Genomic DNA, 15,033 nt, shown 5'->3' on the forward strand with positions numbered 1-15,033 from the left:
GTAAAGAGTTTTCTGCCTTTCTTTTCTTCAGATGACTCCTATGTTTAGGGTTAGTGAACAGTTAATTATCAAAAGCATCAGTAGCAGCAGGTTAATTCACAACAGCACAGGAAACACAGATACATGCTCATATAGGTAGGGTCATTTTCTGCAGACCAGCTAAATGAAGACACTTTAAATCACTTTGAGGGACAGGGGGGGTCGCGAGTCTTTGGCACCTATATTTTGGGGGTCACGGGCTGAAAAGTTAGGGAACCCCTGCACATACTAAAGAACCACTTGCCATGCTTTGTACTAGTCATGAAACCTAGACTGTTAACCAGGCGAACCTGCACACTTGTTTGGTCCAGTGTGGAAAAAGTGTGATGGGACTCAAGTCACCACCTAATGTCTAATATAGCTCATTTTTGTTTCATTTAAGCATTCTTGTAAACAACCAAGATGGCTGCTGCTGATGTGGAATAATCTCATGCAGCCTTAACAGTCTAAGACACATAATGGCAAGTGTTGGCCTCTAGAATATGTTATGACATACAGTTGTAAATGATGCTGAATTACTACAAAGCTTTGTTGAATACTTCTGATTGGTTAATAAGGCCTTGTTGGTCTGTTATTTCTCAATAGCACACCAATGCTATGAAAATACAGTGTTGCTTGGGATGCAGCTCTGATCACAGATTCTGGTGGACTAACCTTATAAATCCACCAGAAGGTGTCCTGTTAATCTGACGTACGTTTGTTTACAACGAAAAAACCCAGAAAAGCAACAAATTGAGAGCAACAGAGCAAACTGAGAGGGGTTGTGTTGGGCTACTTGGAGTCTTGTATCTAAAGTTGATATAATCATTATTTTTGATTGTTTGCTGATATGAATATATTTAATAAGACATACCTGCATTTCCTTATTTCATTGTTCTGTGCTGTGGCTGAACCTGCACTAGAACCTACCTGTGTAGAGCTTGTAGGTGAAACCACACAACCATCCTCATTGAAATAGAAATATTCTGTTTGTATAAATGGCACATGACTCCTGAGACTACAAATGCATCATTGCATCACAAGTTTGGGACACGATTCTATCGCAGCTACTCCAAAGCGTGCCGTGCTGCATGCATGGACCAAGGTCAGGATCAGTTCTTAAGTGGATCCAGTGGAGGTCACTGTTGAGTGTGAGCTCAACTGAGACGTCTGTGTCACTTCAGGACAGTTGAAATAAAAAGCTGTATCAGTTGACCTCAGATTTACCTCTGTGGGTCCAGATGTGAGTGTGTTTGGTGTGTTTGGTGTGTGTGATGAAGGGCAGAGCTGTGAGTCCCTCTGCAGAGCGGTGGAAAGCACTGCAGCAGCAGCATTTCACATGCACATGCATACAGGGAGAAGACGAGCAGAGAGAGGAAGAGGTGTGGGCGGGGTGCACCGAGGAGGGTGGGGCTTTAGGGGCAACAGACGCCCCCTCTGGTACTGTAATATTCAATCAGCTCCAACCCAGAGGCTGGCAGGCATCAGCTCAGGAGCAAGTTCACAACAACTAGGCGCAGTTCATTCATTTTTACAGCAGCAGGCATGCTTCATGGAGCCACAGACACTCCTCCCACCGCCTGGACTAGGACTTGTTCCACTTTCCTCGGTCTGTTTCTGAACTTTTCCCCGCCACACCACCATGGACCAGCTATGGACCCGCTATGGACGGACCCCGGCGCTCCGGTACGGCATGCAAATACGTCCTCTGACGTCGGCGGTCATGTGGCTTTTGGCGTAGATCCTCCTTGTGATCGCCAGTTTGTTCTTTCCTGTCGGCTGTAGTCTGCTCGGTTATTGGACGGCTGTGAGAGTGTTTGAAGCAGATCTGTGTTATTTCAGCCTCTTCTGGATTGTACCGCACTACCTGAGCAGCATCGCGCCTAAACGGTGGGCAGGTAAGAAGCAGATCTTCCTCTGTGTTTCTAACGGCGGTCCTCCTCCTCCAAAGTCCTCAAGTTAAACTGCATGTAGTTGTTTTTCTGCCCCTCTCTCTCGGCGTGCTGTGCCTCTGCCTGGCTCCCTAACACCCACACGCCTCTGTATACATATTTTAACTTGTCTAGCCGCATGAACTTTGCCTGGCCTCGCCGTTTACACCTGCCTGCTGGAGGAAACCAGTCCTCCAAGTTGTTAATTGGAGGTTTTCTCTCCTGTGTTTGAGTTTCACTTCGGTTCGTTGAGACCGTGTGTAGGAGCAGACACAGAGGAGAGAGATCGTGTCTACTTTTCCTCCTCCCCGTGTCGACATAACCAGCAAAACATGGCCGTCCTTTGCCGACATGTTGTTACGTCGATGTTGAGAGGGGGAACATTTGGGGAGAGTGTTTCCTGCGCCCCTCTGTCACAGCTCGGGTTGGCCGGTTTCAGGCCGGTAAAGTCCCTCCTCCGGCGGGATACCTGCTCCCTGAACGCACCGCGGAGGGCTGAGAGCAACTTTCCGAGTCCAACGTTGTTTATAGACTTTGATTTAGTGACTCTGTGATGGAGGCGGAACGTTACCCCTGGTGATGCCTCCTCCCCTCCGAGACCACTGCTCCTGCTGCATACATACAGACCATACAGGCAGGCTGGAGCAGCTTCTCCCACAGCATGCAGCAGGCTCGGTACAGCTGTCACAAGTCAGGCGTGGTTCTTTTTTTTTATTCACAATATCAACTTTGATTATGAACCCTGTGCCCCGGACTCAGGGCCAGCTGTGTGCTGCACCGAGCTGTGTGAGTGAAGTCAGCACACTTTGCTGTGACCAGTGTCCTCAGAGCACCCACAGAAACCCACTGAAGACACAGGAGCTGTGTGGTTATGTCAGAGTGTTGTATTCTTAATGAGGTGGCACAAGTGGAGAAGATGTAGGAACATAAACAAATGCAGCATGGAGATGAAACAAAGCTTAATACACACTGAGAGTGTAATAATCCCTCAATGCCATAGTATGAACAAGATAAACATCCTTTAGCCTTTACATATGTGTCAACCTACTGTACATACCCTCATGTCTGCTTTTGGTTACAACAATATACCTGATAAACAGTAACTCCTCCATGATGTACAGTGACTCCTCCATGATGTACAGTAATGATGTACAGTAACAGTCCTGTTTGACATCACTGTAGTAATCTGATCATTTTAAATCTTTAGCCCTGTGTAAGAAGAGTGGCCTGTGTGCTAACATGAATGCTAATGTAGCTTCTGCTCTAATTAGATCTGACTGTAACTAAGTAAAAATGTCCTTTTCTTTCACATTTGATTTAGAGGGGCACATGGTCTCTGAGTTGGGTTTCATTTTCGAAGATATTGGGAGAGATGTGCATCATTTCAGAAAGAACACAGGCGACTGGATGGTTTGATTTTGGAGCTCAATGCATTCAACATTAAAAAGAATGCCTTTTGACGTGTTACGGTTACCTTGCATGCAGCAGCATTTAGAACAGTTTGTTAGTTTACTTACTGACAAGCTTCTAGTCACTAAATGTGCAACTTTTACCTCAGACGAGATTGACCTAATTTGCGGGTAAGCAGCTCCACACAATTGAACAAAACAAGTGTCCCAAACCTCTGATTGGTGGAACTGCTAAATCCAACTACTATAAATAATGTTGACCATAAATGAAAAGACACTCCTTACATGTCTAATATGAATCAGTGTTTTATGATTTTCTCGAGTTAGTGGCATCTCTTTTAATCCAAAGGACATCTCACCCATTTTTGCGACCACAGCGATCCCTGACCCCAGGTACCCTCACGTTAAAATGAATCCAGAGAGAACAATGAAACGGGCACACTACTTTGTTCTTCTGACAACACAGGTACCACTAGAATTTGATACACATACCCCAAGTGACTTATGACAAGATATGTCCAAAAACAGAGACACTCAGGCACAGCAACAACAGCTGGCTCCTATCAGAGAGATAGTGACTCTGACAGCATGTAGCAGAGATTAAAGTCCCATTTCATGTCTTTGATACTGCTTGTAATAACAATCTCGGCACATCTTTACTGCACTGTAATATCATATACCTGTGCGTACTCTCAGACCTCTAATAGGTCTACACACTGTCCCTGTAGGTAGGCCAATTATCTGACAACATTATGTCTATTCTACTGCTTCTGAAGCTGTCACCCAGACACTCTATTCATGTTCCTACTGGCTGTCTGATGAAATATCTTGTTCATTAAACGATATCATACTTGGATGACCTGTTATGTTGTATTTCTAAAAATTCCTTGATCAACAGTGGAGCTCGATCCGTAAAAGATGTAAGTGAGTGTGATCACAGCACAGTGAACCCCCCCCCGTCAAACCCGCTACCAGCAACTCCTCTGGGTATAAACTTGGCTTCGCTCGCTAAGCCACGCACTCTTGCTCTTTCCATGTGAATAAAAATGTGGCTTGTGTTTGTTCTTCTCACCGTTTCCACTTGTGATCTGCCAAATCACAGATAATGTTATATAATTTGGGATGACAACCGGCTCGTTTTTATTGGTGACTGAACAATCAAAGGGTTTCTGTTGATAAAAGTGAACGTTTCCATTTGAAATCACACATTTGCCTGGCATGCCGTGTTGCCAGGCTTGGGGAAACCCAGCCAGAAATAGGTGTTTAAATGTGTTAGAAATTAGTATACGTAATTAACCCACCTGACTAAAATTAAAATTGTTTTGGATTGTGAGTTGTTGTTTTTTTTGCTCAAACAAATACACTTGTGCCAAGTCCATGAACGGAAAATATGAGGAAGACAAATTAGAATCCCTCCTGTTGTCCAGAGTCAGACAGTGAACAGATTTACTGAATCACTTTTACTTCTGTTGGATTAACTCTGTTTTTAAATATTTTTAGGGAATTGTTATTCTCCGAACCGCTGAAAGGATTAGGGTAATGCACAGATGTCACTGCTCTACCTAGTTGTCTCCATAACATTAGCGGTTGTCTCATCATCTCTACTCTGACTGCAGCAGGGAGTCCGACAACATAGAAGTAAAGAGGAATCTGATGTACAGCCTCAAATCATTTGGTTTATTTACAGTAAGGAGCGTTCTGAAGAAGTTGCATAAAAAATAAATCCACCCTCATTGAATTGCCAAATTCTCCAGTCTTTCCAAACAGCACTGTGTTTCTGGATGTACTGTGACCTCTCAGAATGTCACAGCCAAAACATCCTGCTGTGAGATGATCTGCGCTATTTGTTCCTGCAGGCGTTTATCCGTTTGCTGTAGTGGAATGAATACTGGAGAATGAACGACTCCCGCTCTATCAGATTTGAATAGAAACCATTGGTGTGGTCTGACAGCTAGAAAGTGCAGTGTAGTCGACTATTATGTGTAAGAATGACGTGAGAGATCCTATTGTTGACAGTCATCGTGCAGCCAGATGTTGAATGTGTCAATCATGCGAGCACGAGTTACTGAAAGTGTCTGGCTGAAAGTTGCCTGGAGCAGGAGGTAATTGACAGTAAAACACAAAGAAAACTGTTTTCCTCTGTGAGACATTGAAGTGGGCAGGAGGGAGACAGTCCTGTTTTCATACTAGAAGGTATTTGTGGTGTTTGTGCTGCTTTACACAGAGCATGGATTGTCTGGTAGGTAGCTTTAGATTGTTTAGTCCTTTTTCTCAATACAATATTGTAAAAGATGTACACCCTATTCTATTAGAATCATGGCAAACGTGTTACAGACATACAGTATTATATTTTTTTATGATGAATACTTGAATGTCTTCCTTTCCTTTTGGATTTAAAAGAGCCATAACAAAATCTTTGATCAGCGTTCTCACCTGCTGTCAGTTTTAAACCTCATCCGTCTCAGAAACCAGCCAATCATTACATGCTCAAGTGTTGTCATGGAAGTGATGACAGCTGTGTAGTTTTCCACTTCTGGTAATAGCAACAAATTGCCTGTAAGTCATGCAATCTAGAAATCAGATATCTTATAAAATGCTGCTGCTGACATCAGTCCCCTCCTGTAGCTGCTAACGTTACGTAGCTAATGCTACATGGATTGACCAGACAGGCTGCTGCTCATCCCTCAACATGCCAGGACCCTGATTCAAGTTATATATTAATGTGATGTACGTAGGGTTGCAAAATTCCAGGAATTTTCAAAGTTGGAAACTTTCCATGGGAATTAACGTGAATTTATGTGAATAAACGGGAATAAAGCAGGAATTGACTAAATTGAATGTTGGCTCTTAATAGGGAACTTAAATATAGTTGGGGAAAATATATTTGAGCATAATCCTGACTAAAACAACCAGATTTCATGTAAGTACAGTTGAATATCTATGCTCTTCCTCAATCACATGCACATAGCACACTGCTTACTGCAGGGCTATTGAGACCACGCCCCCTACATGCACTGTGCATTCCTCCATCACATGCACACATGATTTCTGGAATCCTGCAGAGGCTAGGCCTGAGAAGCTTGAGGGGAGATGCTTTTTTATTTGCATGTTGAATGGGACTTTGTTGGAGGGAGAGGGGCTCTTTTTATTTAAAATTTTGAATGGGAATTTGTTGGGATTGCATTGTAGTTAATTCATGAATGGGTTGGGTCGGGGGATGAGTAATATTTAACTCAACATTCATGTTTTTGTTCTTCAATGAAAGAATTGATTGTTCAATAAAATATTGAACACTTGATAAAGTTCTATTTATAAATAAATCTGTTTTAATTGTATTATTTTGGATGGATGACTGCTCATAACAAAACAAATATTTATGCTTGGATATGATACCTTTCCATTAAATTACCCTCAATTCCCAGTTAATTCCCATGGAAAGTTTCCAATTTGGAATATTTCCAAAATTCCCCAGCTTAACTTCCCATGGAAATTTACCGGAACATTTCCACCCCTTTGAAACCCTATGCACAACAGAGGGATTTCAACTACTGCTTGTCTGCTTACGTTAGCAGTCCAGCGTTGACTAACAACTAAATAGAAGGAAAATGACGTACACAAGCAGCTAACATTAGCATGTTTGTTGAACTGCTAATACAAGTTCATGCATGTGTTACAGATGTCCAGCTAACCTTTCTCTTTTAATAAAAAAACAACAACATATTAAATGCTATAAGGTCTTGCTAGTGTTGTCCCAGTTGTGAGCCATAATCAACAAATCTTTCTTCTTCAACACTTGAAGGTTGCTCAGAAACTGTATCGAAGCATCTCGTACATCCCGTGGACTGAAAAAGGAGAAACGCTGTACCCCATGTGCTGCATCAGACAGCAGCTAATGTAGCATTAAGCTAATTCCTGGTTTATACCACTGTTGGCTGAAGCCAATCGACGGCGGCAGCCATATTGGTAATGCAGAACTCAACCAGGCAGAGTGTAACGTAAAGGGGCGGGGTTTGAGCCTCCTAGCCAACAGCTATGTGTTCCCGAGTCAAGTCAGTCATGTCTTTATTTGGGCAAAAATTTGTAATCTTAATATCTTCTGAACCGTCGAGTTTGAAAAAAATTCACCCCCGTACAGTGTGTGCTGAGAGAGAGATTAGCTACATAGAGCCAAGCTGTTTTCTGAACCAGGCTGTAAACATGTTTATTTCTGCTGTAAAGATCGGCTTCTTTGAATGGGTGTGTATGTGGTTTCCTGTGTTTCTGCAGCCAGCCTCAAGAGGATTTTTAATGAACTGCAATTTATAACACTTCTGCATGGGCTTCATATTTTGAGACCGGAGGTTGCTGCTTGGGAAGGTTGTGAATGTGTTGCTACAGATAGTGTTAGCTGGGAAGTGAATTTTGCACTTTACCTCTTAGGGGCATTTTGTATGCTTCAGTTATTTTCTTACTAAGGTCCTCTTGCAGTTTCTTAATTATCATAGAATGGTTATATTATTAAGATTGTATTTTTATTGTGGGCACCGTATCTAGTATCAAATTACCCACAAGTCCCACCCCTAATATTTGAGCTCCTTACACTGAGCAAGACTTCAACGAAGAATTGCTGCTGTGAAAATATATAGAATGTCAAGTCTTTGTTCACATCCTGACTGGTTGAAGTAGGATCATAGTTAACACAACATAACATTTAGGGGGACCATGAGACCATGCTCCTTTTATTTACTTTGCAAAAGTATTGTCTGATAAATAAAAAGCAGCATGTTTTTCTTCTAAATGTTTGTTGGTTTTCCTGGAGCTCAAACCTCTTTTCACAATATGTGTACAGTAGTTTTAGAGTTGTGTGAGCTTAACAAGTGCTTGTTTGTCACATTCACTGGGGACGTCCAGCATTTCTTCATTGCACATCACTCTTCCACATCCAGCCCTGAGTTGTGTAATGACGTCCGTTCTCTCCGAGAGAAACAGGAGTGAGTCATCGTGGGTTGGAGGATGGAGGTTGTTGTCATCTCGGCCTGTCGTGCTCAGCTTGGCTCTGTAATGACATCACCAGCGTGTACGCTGTGCTTTGTTCCACTGCTTTTGGTTCCGGTGCTCTCTCTGCTGTGCCTCCTCTGGCTTCTCAGACGTGTTGTTAGGTGACTAAGGCAACCACAGAGATGAGCTCATCACCTGTAGGTGGGGCTGAGAGGGAGAGCGTGATGAGGGGGTGGGGGGTGGGGGCAATTAGAGAGGCAGAGCTGGAGAGTTATGTAGGGACAGAAGGAGAGTGAGCTTGAAATCAAGGGTGTATGAGAGGATACGTGTGATGTCTGAGAGATGGAGAGTGATACAAGGGAAGGGACAATTGAAGTGACACTGCGTGAGAAGAAGAGGGGAGTTTAAAGCAGATGGAGACTAAAGCTTCACATGCACCTCAAGCTCTGAAAGTCATTTTCAATGTTTGTGCTATGTACCTATTTGGTGTAAAGGCTGCAGCCTGCCAGTATTGGGTCTATTTGAATTCCTAGAAGTCTTCTGCCCCCAGACAAACTTTCCAGTGTTTGCATATGGTAGATTTCACATCTCTTAGTCTGTTTCCACCTTAGTACCACTAAAGGCTCCTATATTGTTGTCTATATTTCCAGCAACTTGATGAAACTTATTTGTGCATCATGTTCAAATTGACAGTATAGGTCCAAGTCTCCTGAATGAGTTCCCAGCCAATCCAAAATGTTCTGGTCTTCAAGGTCTATTCGGGAAGTCCCTCTACTCTGTACCAGTGTGTCTTGAAGACTTCATAGTCCCTGAGAAACGCTGCAGTGGAAACGGCTCTACAGATGAAAAGTATAGATGTCCAAAGGTGTGGCTAAAATGGTGAGGGTACTAAAGAGGACTTTTTAAAGTAAACTTAATTTAATTCCTAAAATAACTTTACTTTAAGTGCTGTGAAAGTGTTATGCAAGTTTGATGGACCACAGTTATTTTAAGTAGTCCTGTTTTCAATGCAGATGTGAAGTATCATAAACTGTCTTCTGGTCCAGTTCCAGTATTCATCAACTTGAATAATGGATTTATGACTATAATGCAGCAGCAATGCAGCTGGAAATCTGGAGAAAGACCAGTAAAGCAAAGCCCAAATGAGCCTACAAATATTCTTAATATCAGATAGAACATGTTTAATGCTTGTTCTAAACTCTTGTAAGTTTTTGTCTTTTTTTCGGGAGCATTTAGCGAATAGTTGGATAAAGACAGCAAATCTCATGCAGTTCTTTGCAGATACAAGCTGTCTTAGAAGTTGACGGTACAGCACTGAGCTGTAACTCTCAATATTGGATTTTTCTTGCTACTAAAAGTTCTTTGCAGCAGCCAGGGGATACTGTGCTGCAAATAAAGTATCAAAGTGGGTATATTAGTGCAAGCAGTTTCAGAACCACTGCTCTGAGATAACTGACTTTCTGTTCTTCCAGAGATGGTGGACAGTTATGTATCCTTGGAAGTCTCCATGGAAAAATTGCAGTAGTACCTGAAGAACCTGAGGTACTACTGTGGTACTAATCATGTCAAATATTCAATTGAAGTTCTGGTTTCACAAAGGAAACTAAGACAGATTAAGAGTGACAAAGAAAAGAAACATGAGAGGAAGGATGTTAACGCAGTGTGAATGAGTAACAAGAGAGCCAGGATTGTGAGACTGAAAGAGCGGGTTACACAGACCCCCGCCTATTAGTATCTGCACCCAGTCACTTCATATGCTGCTTCATTGCTGCATTGATTATTAAAAGTCTGGGGGTGCATAGCAGTTTGGACAGCAGTGCGCTTCTGCATAGCTAAGCATTTATTAGAGCGCCCTGTCTACATCATCCTCCAGTCAGGGTGTGTTCCTGTCACTGCAGTCTCTCTCAACTTCAAACTACTTCTGCAGTCCTCTGCTGAAATCCTGCGCCCAACCAGCACATGCAAACTGTTGGAAAGTTATTTTCATGCCCTCACACACAATCAGTGTCTGCATGTCATGGAAGGCATTCAAGCCATTGTGTGTGATCCTGGGTGTAGAGTAGCTCCCCCTTCTCCACAACCCACTGTGTCCTCCAAATTCAAGTTTGGAAAAAAGGAAAAAGGAGGGGGGGGGAGTGGAGAGAGGGCTCACTAAAAAGGCCTTCTGCACTGCACCACGTCAGCAGCTGGCAGAGCACAGCCACACCCCTCCTGCCAGCGTGAGACCAATGAGGAGAGTGTAAAGAGGATTCACAAGCCACACCCACTGCAGGGAAGGCAGAGATTGACAGGCTGGAAGTCTGGCTTCATGAACCGTCTGCTGAGACTCTGAAAAACAAACTAAAGAGCGCCAAAGTCCTTCTTATTAAGACCTCACTTTCATGCATGCAGGCACACACGTGAAATACTGTGTTCTACAATATGATTATGACCCCAACACTTATATCACAGTGCATTATAATGTGGATTTGTTTTGCAGTGGTTTCAAAGTGCTGAACACAGCACTGAAGTTTTGTAGAGCCCCTCCCATGTCTCCTGTCATTGTTGACCTAATTTCCCGTCTGCTGGTTTGGTGCAAGAGGACCCTTGCCCTAATTCACTGGTGTTCCATGCACAATGCACTTAATGTAACTTTAACACACTATACCTTGCTGAGGAAACACGGAGCATTTAAAAGCTCTGGATTAAGCTCTTCAAAGTTGACATTGTGGAGTAGGATGTTTCCGTGGGAGAGAAATGCACTGTTATCAGTGTGGCTGGCTGTCTGTGCACCAAGGCCATGAGGGAGATGGATAGAGAGGAGCATTGAGCTGGGCAGAGGGAGGGCAAATAGGACGGTAAAATCAAGCCAAAGGTGGCCATTATCATGAAAGCTAAATGGAATTGTTGAAGAGGGATAGTTAACTACTGTATTCTTCTGTCTGATGTTACCAAACCCTTCCGCCCTGCAATCTATCTGCTTTCATTTCCACTCTGAGCTGGTGGGTAAAGTGAATGCTTGCTGACGCGTTGGCCTGTTATCGAGGTCACTTTGTTTGAGTTTAGATGGAGCCACAGCAGCAAACTGAATTGAGGTTGCCTTGGATGTACCATGACAGTGAAAGTGTCTGATATGCATCAGTTTCTACAGCTCAGAAGCTGATGCATACTGAGAGTCCATTGCTGGATGACTTTTTGATGGTCAAATGCACTCAGGTCATCATGTGGTCACCAGTGTCTGAAGTGTACATTGGCGTATAGAGGGTTTCATACCTCTGAATGGTTGTTTACTACGCAGACGATTCAGTGATGTGAACAGAATCAGGTATAGGATCTACATTTTGTTGTCATGCAGAAAAAATGTATTTGAGCTGAATTTTTAACATCGCTGCTGTCGTGTCGGATTGACCTCTGCTAGGTTGCTGCTCCTGGATGCAAGCACACACTCACGCACGCTTATCAGTTGGCTACATTGTTGCCATAGTAACACAACCATCAGCTGCAGAGTGGGTGACACTTAGGTATTTTTATAGCTTGGCCTTTGTGTGTGTGTGTGTGTGTGTGTGTGTGTGTGTGTGTGTGTGTGTGTGTGTGTGTGTGTGTGTGTGTGTGTGTGTGTGTGTGTGTGTGTGTGTGTGTGTGTGTGTGTGTGTGTGACGTGTGTTCAGTGAGGAGACAGGTCTGGGGATGTGAGAAGTGTCTATGGTCATTGCCATGTGATGAGGAATAAAGGGAGGACATCACATGCGGAGTATCCAGCTGGACACTACGTCCATCATACTGTACTGTATATAGGCCACTGTGTCTCTTTCTATGCTGGCAGATTGAATAAGGTCACTGCAGTGACAACGGCCACGCTCTCTTCCTATAGCTTCCATATGAACGTGAGGCAGCAGGGTATTTGATATTGAAAAAGAAGTCTCTGAAACCTTGGTGGATTAAATGTAATACTGTTAAGAAAAAAGTGTGGCGGTAAAATAGGGAATGGGTTGCATACTTACTTTACACCTCCCCAAATTTGCAGATGTACTATACATTTTTCTAAACTGAAAGCAGGTAGTGACATCAGTTTTGTCACTCTGATGCATACTTAAGAAAAAGGATATATAAATGCCAATAATAAAAATAAATACTGTGAATTAGGGATGTAAGGATACACTCAACCCACGATTCAATTTGAATCCTGATTTTTGGTTCACGATACAATTCACTCACGATTAACAGAAAACTGGATTGAACTCAAAATTTAAATAACTATTATTTTATTTCAGTTCTCAGATATGGACAGTTGGAATATATATGTTTTCTCTTATATTTCTTTGTAAACAAAGTCATCCTTTTTCATTTTTAAGGTGTGTTGTAACTCAAATAAAACCACTGCACACTTTTTTTCAGCAACTTGACAAAAACTAAAATTACCGTACAAAAATACCTTGTTGGAAAATTTCAGAACAATTATAGAGAAATGGAAAGTGAACAATTCCCAAATGAAAGTATTAAATATTAAAACAAATAAGGTCAATCTCTTTAAATTAGGGATGTCCATTTCAAGTATTTTCCGTGATCGATCTTTGGAAATGTTAACGATCAATTATCATTTGATCATTAAAAAAACACGAATGTTTTACATGTCAAAAATAATTACAAATGTGTTTATTACTGACGGTATTAAACCGCTACAGATCATATTGAGGTGTTCAACATGTTAACACGCTGAATATCAACATGAGGAGCAGCTTATAAATAATCTCTGTGGACTCATGGTCATAGAGTGAACACTCAGACTACAACATGTGGATTTACTGCAACAGGACAACTGAACAGGATCAGATTTCAGACTCAGTGTCCAGTTTTCTCCTTCTTATTGAGAAACATAAGTATTTAAACGTGGTCAGGTGTCAGCCGGGAGTGCAACCGGGTCAGAATCAGTCCAGCGGCGGAGAAAAAAAAGCGCTCATGGAGACCTGTCACTCAGCCACAGCCCCCAGCTGAGCGTCTCCGCTGTGAGCAACACCTTCAGTCAGCTGATCCTGAAACATGCTTTAAACTTAAAACACCTCCACTCAGAGAGTGACGAGGGAGCAGCAAGAGACTTCATGATGTTGAACAAGCAGAGTATAATGCAGATAGCGCCTCCTACTGTTTAAAAGTAATATCCAGATATTGAATTGATTTTAATACACCCTCGATTTTTTACCGTCTGGCAATATATCCTTTCATCCCTACTGTGAATAAATTCTGAAGAGACTTTTGAGCTAAATAAGGGACATTTGTCCATCAGAGAACCTGACAAAGTCCTGTCATCCAAGGGTCAAACTTTCTTTTTTAGTACCTCAAATGTTCCTGGTAAGTCCTGTTATGGAACGACACATTTTAACCGCTGAGTAAAAAAGGTTGAAGAGAAGTAGTTTGAAATTCAGGGAAAAGGGTTGTTTTTTATGTTCTTGCAGAGAGTCAGTTACCTGATGAGACATCTTTGTTGTAGGGATGTTGCCAGCAGCCCTTTTGCTTTGCTTAGCATAACTAAGCGCAGAATGTGTTCTACAAGACTCGAAACACTCAACATTTACTATTACCCGACTTTCCTACTAATCACCCTGCTGTGTTCAATGCTTGATTCTGATTGGTCAAAACCCCATGATAATGCTAGTTCATTCTAAATAGCAAGAGCAATGTCAGAGTCAACTAGATCACACATATCACATCAAAATCAAATTGAGGAAAGAAGTCCAGCACATTTATAAAGTTTATGATCTCACCTTTTCCTGTTGACTTTATATAGAATAAGCAACGTTACTTCATTACTGTAAAACAGTTCCTCGTGAGTACAGTCCACAGCAGATTAATTTTGTCACATCGGCTCTCTTTAAAATGAAATGACAAATATATACTACAGTTGTCAGTAAAAAGAGCATCCATCCATCTTCTTCCGCTTATCCGGGTCCGGGTCGCGGGGGCAGCAGTCTCAGCAGGGAAGCCCAGACACTCCTCTCCCCGGCCACTTCCACCAGCTCTTCTGGGAGGATACCGAGGCGCTCCCAGGCCAGCTGAGAGACATAGTCTCGCCAGCGTGTCCTGGGCCTTCCCCGTGGCCTCCTCCCAGTCGGACATGCCCGAAACACCTCCCCAGGGAGACGCCCGGGAGGCATCCTAACCAGATGCCCGAACCACCTCATCTGGCTCCTCTCGATCCGGAGGAGCAGCGGCTCTACTTTGAGCCTCTCCCGGATGTCTGAGCTCCTGACCCTATCTCTAAGGCTGAGCCCAGCAACCCTGCGGAGAAAGCCCATTTCGGCCGCTTGTATTCGGTACAGTAAAAAGAGCAATTAGACACAAATCAGGCTAACAAGAACTTACTATGACAGAAACCACGTTTGAGAAACAAAGATATTTAACATGTACTTAACAGAGGGAAAAGAGGCCAACGATTTAACATCAAGGAGGCGGGGTTTATGACCTTTACTGCAGCCAGTCAGCAGAGGGAGCTCTAAAACATTTGGTGTCACAGCAAGAATGCTTGTATGTCATATATTTATATACAGTCTATGGTTTTTGAAGTAAATTAAAGTAAAAATTTAATGTTACTCTCAATTCATTAAGAGAGCATAAAAATGTAGACTGCTGGTTAATGACTGACCAGTCAACAGCAGACTAAAGATGAAAAGAGGAGGAAGGGATGTTAAAGCATACAAGGTGCAGAGTGAAGTCGACCAAACTGA

The 15,033-nt window shown here is 42.7% G+C and overlaps 1 protein-coding gene across 1 annotated transcript in view; it reads left to right on the forward strand.

Annotated features, from left to right (window-relative positions):
* The first annotated feature begins 1,473 nt into the window (after window positions 1–1,473).
* The window catches only part of LOC117822674 (zinc fingers and homeoboxes protein 2-like), a 45,766-nt gene continuing 32,206 nt past the window's right edge, over window positions 1,474–15,033 (forward strand). The window contains exon 1 of the mRNA XM_034697521.1: window positions 1,474–1,916. The gene's annotated coding sequence lies outside the window, so the exon portion shown is untranslated. The remainder of the gene's footprint in view (window positions 1,917–15,033) is intronic.

Source organism: Notolabrus celidotus, chromosome 12 (genome assembly GCF_009762535.1).
Source record: "Notolabrus celidotus isolate fNotCel1 chromosome 12, fNotCel1.pri, whole genome shotgun sequence".
Classification (NCBI taxonomy): Eukaryota; Metazoa; Chordata; class Actinopteri; order Labriformes; family Labridae; genus Notolabrus; species Notolabrus celidotus.